We start from the raw sequence: 6,000 nt of genomic DNA on the forward strand, positions 1-6,000 counted from the left end.
CTGCACTTTAGTATATGGGCCGCGGAATCTAGCATTGAGACCTACATAGATCGATAGAGGAGATCCAGACGAGATCAACCATGTATAACATTGTTGTCAATTTCCAAGGATTAGCTGAAAAAACATGGCGGAAAGTTCAAAATTTTTATATCAATTTTTATTTTTAATAATTTTTTTATGGCTACAATATGTTCAAAACTAGTGCTATCTTATGTAAAATTTGACGAGAAATCCAATGAAACTAATTTCAGGTTCATAACTTCATTAGTTTTTGAGATATTGCAAAAAAATGTGTGAAAAAGTGCAAATTTTTGATTTAAAAGAGGTGAACCTGTTTGCATGGTGATTGATAGGTATTTTAAACTGTTGGATTTAATAGAATGATAAATTCTAAAGAAAAAATGTCCAGTCACTTGATTACCTAAACTCAAAATTGTTCGAGATATTTGGGCAAATAAAAATATTGCAACTCCATTTTTGGCTACCTAGGGAGAACTTAGGTTAGAAAATGCTTAGATTGGGGAAAGCTTAGGTTAGGAGGACCTAAGCTTGGATCAGGAAAATATTAGGTTAGGGGAATCTTAGGTTAGGGAAAGCTTAGATTAGGGGAAGCTTAGGTTAGGAGAAGCTAGTGTCAGGAAAAGCTTAGGTTAGGAAAATCTTAGTTTAGGAAAAGCTTATATTAGGAAAAAAAGCTTAGGTTGGGAAAAGCTTAGATTAGGAAAAGCTGAGGTTAGGAAAAGCTCAGGTTGGGAAAAAGCTAAGGTTGGGAAAAGCTTAGGTTAGGGGAAGCTGAGTCTAAGAAAAGCTTAGGTTAGGGAAAGATGGGATAGGAGAACTTGCATTAGAAAGAGCTCAACTTAGGAAAAGCTTAGGTTAGGAAAAAGCTTGGGTTAGGAAAAGCTAAGGTTGGGGAAAGCATAGGTTAGGAAAGAGCTAAGGTTAGGAAAAGCTTAGGTTTGGGAAAGCTGGGTCTGGGGAAAGCTTGGGTTAGGAAAAGTTTGGATTAGAAAAAGCTTAAGTTAGGAGAAGCTTAGGTTAGGGGAAGCTGGGTCTAAGAAAAGCTTAGGTTGAGGAAAGCTTGGGTTAGGAAAACGTAAATAAGGAAAAGCTTAGGTTAGGAAAAAGTTGAGATTGGGAAAAGCTTGGGTTAGGAAAAGCTTAGGTTAGAGAAGGCTGGGTCTGGAATAAACTTAGGTTAGGAAAAGCTTAGGTTAGGTAAAGCTTAGATTAGTAAAAGCTTAGGTTAGGAAAAGCTTAGGTTCGGGGAAGCTGGGTCTGAGAAAAGCTTAGGTTGGGGGAGCTTGAGTTAGTAAAACTTAGATTAGAAAAAGCTTAGGCTAGGAAAAGCTTAGGTTAGAAAAAAGCTTAGATTAGCAAAAGCTTAGATTAGGAAAAATCTATGGTTAGGAAACGCTAAGATTGGGAAAAGCTTAGGTTAGGAAAAACTTAGGTTAGGGGAAGCTACGTTTGAGAAAAGCTTAGGTTAGGGGAAGCTTAGGTTAGGAAAAGCTTAGATTAGGAAAAATCTAAGGTTAGGAAAAAAGGTAAGATTGGGAAAAGCTTAGGTTAGGGAAAGCTTGGGTTAGGAAAAGCTTACATTGGGAAAAAGCGTAGGTTAGGAAAAGCTTGATTTCATTCAATTATTTTTACAATCTTTTATAGCTTCTGAATTGCATTGGAAGCTGAATAAAATGTGATCCTCAATATCGGTCTGTACTATGCCTATGCAAACATATTGAACTCTTCTAAAGCTAAAATACTACATTTTCTTGTATTTTTTTCCAAATATTTTAATAATCTATAAAATTTTCTAACCTCAAATCTATTTTAATGAATTCCCTGCAAAAATCCCAATGAGATTTAGCCAATTTAGTAGTCACTAAAAGTAGTAAAAAAAAATTAAATTTGAGAATTGAAGAGTATTGAGTGTGCAATTTTTTTTATTTTCCCAAATATCTCAAACAATTTTGAGTTTAGGCTATCAAGTAACTGGACATTTTTTCTTTAGAATTTATCATTCTACTAAATCCAATAGTTTAAAATACCTATTAATCATCATGAAAACAAGTTAACCTTTTTTAAAGCAAAAAATTTTCATTGGATTCCTCGTCTAATTTTACATAAGATTGCACTAGTTTTAAACATATTTTAGCCATAAAAAAATAATAATAATGAAAATTGATATAATAATTTTGAACTTTCCGCCATGTTTTTTCAGCTAATCCTTGGAAATCGACAACAATGTTATACATGGTTGATCTCGTATTGATCTCCTCTATCGATCTATGTAGGTCTCAATGCTAGATTCCGCGGCCCATAAACTAAAGTGCCCCCAATTCTATATTCACTTTTTAATATTTTAGATAAGAAACTCAATTATCACTCATTTGAAAAACACTCAACAGTATAATACTAAATAAAATTACATTTTCATCACATAATAAGGTCCTAACTAAACATAAGACTGGAAGGTGAAGGTCTGTAGTGCTTGTAGTTGTAGGCTAATATTTATTCAAAACTTCCATACTAATAATTTGGAAATTGGAAATGGAACAGATACTACATTCTGTAACAGAGTATTGGAACAGTTTATTATCCTCCTTGGAACAGTTAACAGTATGATCGAGATGGCAATGACAAAATCATATAAAAATATAACGGTTAATATTTTGACGGTTGAATAAATTTATTTGAGTGGACAAAATAAATTGAAGTTGAATGATTGATTATGCTAAGGATTTTGATATGAAATTTTTACAATGTGACACCAAAGTTCACCTTCGAATCTCGCTACAATTAGGCGCGCTCAAAGTTCACCTTCGAATCTCGCTACAATTAAACGAGCGCGTACACACGTACACACGTACGTTTGCCTCGGGTGAGCATACGTGTATGGGCTTGCCTTGTACACACGTCCGTACAGATTCGCGCGAACAATCGTATGTACATATGCCTCAACATTTGTACAACATGTGTACACTGTACCTCAACATGTGTACACTGTAAACTGTGTACACACGTACGTTTGCCTCGGGTGAGCATACAGCCTTGTACACACGTCCGTTCAGATTCGCGCGAACAATCGTATGTACACATGCCTCAACATTCACTGTACGTCCTTGTGGACGCGATCCACGTTTGCCTCGGCATTCAAAAAGCTATCTGATTTGCAGACGACACGAAGCCATGATAGATGTAGATTTTCCACAACATGACAACAATGGCGTCATTCCATCATTGAAGATAGTTATCACAAATTGCAGCAGTATCATTTTATTTCAATGACTTATATAATAAAATCAAAAATAAAACTTGACAAACGATGTTGGTGGGTTGAACGATTGTAGGTTGAAGTAAGGAAATAAATTGCTACATGACATAAGATTGACAATTCAAACTTTATTAGGTTGTCAAAACATTATCTTGTTGATATACTGAATCTAATTCAACTAGTTATCTAAACAATAATGATATCATCATGAGGGAAGCAGCAACTCCACAAGAACGATTGGCTCTAACTTTGAGATTCTTGGCATTAGGTGATTCATTTGTTGGTTTCCAATATCTATTCTGAATTTCAAAAAAAGAAAATTTCTACAATAATTCCAGAAGTTTTGATGACCTAATCAAAGCACTTAACACTGTCTCACAAAATTGACAGTCTTCTTTAAGGAAATTAGCCATAAATTGAATCAAATACTAAATTGCTGCCCATTTTAAACTAACTCTGCTCATACACATGACAAAACAAGATTCTCCAAAAGATTAGCTTCAAGATTTACCTTTAAGGGAATACTAGTTCAAAGTTTGAATAAATCTCTCTATAGATAGCCTAGCTATCTAAAACGTATAATATCATATTGAAGATTACAATTTTAATTAACAATTCTGATTGATAACATGAAACAAACACAAAATGATTTGATAGCCACAGTAAAATAATATTTGAGCTATACTTTCTTGTAGGAACTCTGTAGAGAAGCTTTTTTCACTTAAATTATGCAGTTCTGAATTTGTTAATCATGATACAAATTATATACTCCATGCATGTTTCTATTTAAATATTTGACAATCCACATATCCTACAAAATCACAAAAATCCTACAATTTACAATTAGTTATTGGATCACAATTTGATTTGTCATTCATCAACCTAATTCATTGGAATTAGGTTATGACGCCTTCAATGTTTACGTTTTGCCTCACCCGTATGGCAAAATCGCGTCCACACGTACATTCAATGCTCGCCCGAGGCGCCTTTGAGCACGCCAAAATACCGACAGGGTTCCGGTTCGCCCACATGCCTCAGCGAACAGTGTCCACACGTGCGAATGCAAGCCCATACACGTATGCTCACCCGAGGCAAACGTACGTGTGTACACCGTTTACGTGTATGGGCTTGCATTCGCACGTGTGGACACTGTTCGCTGAGGCATGTGGGCGAACCGGAACCCTGTCGGTATTTTGGCGTGCTCAAAGGCGCCTCGGGCGAGCATTGAATGTACGTGTGGACGCGATTTTGCCATACGGGTGAGGCAAAACGTAAACATTGAAGGCGTCATAACCTAATTCCAATGAATTAGGTTAATGAATGACAAATCAAATTGTGATCCAATAGCTAATTGTAAATTGTAGGATTTTTGTAATTTTGTAGGATATGTGGATTGTCAAATATTTAAATAGAAACATGCATGGAATATATAATTTGTATCATGATTAACAAATTTAGAACTGCATAATTCAAGTGAAAAAAGCTTCTCTAATGGGTTCCTACAAGAAAGTATAGCTCAAATATTATTTTACTGTGGCTATCAAATCATCTTGTGTTTGTTTAATGTTATCAATCAGAGTTGTTAATTAAAATTGTAATCTTCAATATGATATTATATGTTTTAGATAGCTAGGCTATCTATAGAGAGATTTATTCAAACTTTGAACTAATCTTGATCCTTCAATCTTGAAGCTAATCTTTTGGAGAATCTTGTTTTGTCATGTGTATGAGCAGAGTTAGTTTAAAATGGGCAGCAATTTAGTATTTGATTCAATTTATGGCTAATTTCCTTAAAGAAGACTGTCAATTTTGTGAGACAGTGTTAAGTGCTTTGATTAGGTCATCGAAACTTCTGGAATTATTGTAGAAATTTTCTTTTTTTGAGATTCAGAATAGATATTGGAAACCAACAAATGAATCGCCTAATGTCAAGAATCTCAAAGTTAGAGCCAATCGTTCTTGTGGAGTTATTGATTCCCTCATGATGATATCATTATTGTTTAGATAACTAGTTGAATTAGATTCAGTATATTAACAAGATAACGTTTTGACAACCTAATAAAGTTTGAACTGTCAATCTTATGTCATGTAGCAATTTATTTCCTTACTTCAACCTACAATCGTTCAACCCACCAACATCGTTTGTCAAGTTTTATTTTTGATTTTATTATATAAGTCATTGAAATAAAATGATACTGCTGCAATTTGTGATAACTATCTTCAATGATGGAATGACGCCATTGTTGTCATGTGGAAAATCTACATCTACCATGTCTTCGTGTCGTCTGCAAATCAGATAGCTTTTTGAATGCTGAGGCATACGTGGATCGCGTCCACAAGGACGTACAGTGAATGTTGAGGCATATGTACATACGATTGTTCGCGCGAATCGTCCTTGTGGACGCGATCCACATATGCCTCAGCATTCAAAAAGCTATCTGATTTGCAGACGACACGAAGACATGGTAGATGTAGATTTTCCACAACATGACAACAATGGCGTCATTCCATCATTGAAGATAGTTATCACAAATTGCAGCAGTATCATTTTATTTCAATGACTTATATAATAAAATCAAAAATAAAACTTGACAAACGATGTTGGTGGGTTGAACGATTGTAGGTTGAAGTAAGGAAATAAATTGCTACATGACATAATATTGACAATTCAATCTTTCTTAGGTTGTCAAAACATTATGTTGTTAATATACTGAATCTAATTCAAC

This window comes from Nilaparvata lugens, chromosome 7 (genome assembly GCF_014356525.2).
Source record: "Nilaparvata lugens isolate BPH chromosome 7, ASM1435652v1, whole genome shotgun sequence".
NCBI classification, from domain to species: Eukaryota; Metazoa; Arthropoda; class Insecta; order Hemiptera; family Delphacidae; genus Nilaparvata; species Nilaparvata lugens.